Raw genomic sequence first — 1,431 nt, 5'->3', positions numbered from 1 at the left:
AAGTTATTCTTTTCCTTTTTTTTTTTTTTTTTTGCCACGAGGAGCTTGTGCTCACCAGAGAGAGAATAAGAGGGGAAATGAGAAATCACCCCCCACCACCACCAGGGGAATGAACACACCAAAGTCCCTTTGTTCTCCTGGGGTTTCGAGCACATACCACACACACACACACACACACACACACACACACACGCACGCACATATGCATGGAGTGATTTTCAAGCCACCAAGTCTGGGACTCGAACCACGTGGGAGTCCAGTGCCTCAACTACTTTGCCACCAGCAGGCCCCGCCATCTTTTTCTTAGACATGCAAGGCTTTGTAGCAACGTACTTGACAAAGCACCCAGCCACAATTGAACAACGCTCTTAGATAACGGAGGCTTGTGTAGCGCGTGGTTGTGCTCCCATGGTAGGCGGACACGCCCTGGGACGTTTTCGAAGGCTCTGCTCCTGAGCACGCTATGAAGCTTGTTCTTTTCTGTGCACCTTTTCAGGTGCCGCAGTAGCTGCTTTCGGCATCGCAGCCACCAGTGCTTATGCATTTATTCCCAACTCGAGCTTAACTTTGAGTATTCTCTTTTCTAGTTGTCTTTAGAGAGGATGTTCCTAAAAGAGCCTTTTTGTAAACTTAAGTACTTCTTGTCAGCTACTTACTAGTGGGACGTGACACGGTCCATTACTGGTAAAGTGCTTTGGAAAAAGGCTGCTGGGGAAATGACTCCCTTGCTTACATCTGAAAGTTTTCCTGTCTCCTCCCAAGGAGAGAATTCATTCAAATTCGCCTTGTCAAAAGAGTGCCAAGAGGGTCTCCAGGGGTCTCGGGGTCACCTGAGCTCCTAGCACTCCACTGCGAAGAACAGCTGTAAAAGGGCTCTAGGGACTGTCAGCAAAGCCACTCCCTCTCCACCCTGGTCCTTCCTCTCTCCCTGCCCCTGTGGACAAGTCCTTACTGCTAGGCAGCCAATTACCATCCCACCTGCCCTCCCTTCTAACTCACCGCAGGACTCATCTCGGCTCCTCCCTTCCACCCGTGTACCACTTGCCGTGTTCCCGTGCTCCGCTGTCTTCGGTTAAACGAGTTGGCTCACAGATGGTGAGAAGGCCAGATCAGAAACAAGGCATGGAATGCTTTTGCTTCACAGCGTCAAGAAGGGTGGAACATGCAGTCCTCCCCCTGGATCTGAGTGTTAGTTCGGTATCTACCCACCTGTGACCCAGGGCCATTTACCCAAAGCCTGGATAGCCCTTCCATCATTTCTGATAAATTAGGGTACCACTTGTACGCCACAGTGACGTGAGGATTAGGTCGAGGTTGCTGCCCTGAACTGGAGGAGCCACTGTGAGGCAGCACTACCGGTCCTCGCGTAGGCCCCAGCGAGCCCACTCTGTGGACTTTTACCTTTAGAGGTGAAATTTCTACCAGATTCCA

This window comes from Tupaia chinensis, unplaced genomic scaffold (assembly GCF_000334495.1).
Source record: "Tupaia chinensis unplaced genomic scaffold, TupChi_1.0 Scaffold147554_1, whole genome shotgun sequence".
NCBI classification, from domain to species: domain Eukaryota; kingdom Metazoa; phylum Chordata; class Mammalia; order Scandentia; family Tupaiidae; genus Tupaia; species Tupaia belangeri.
Note: the sequence above shows the minus strand (reverse complement) of the source record.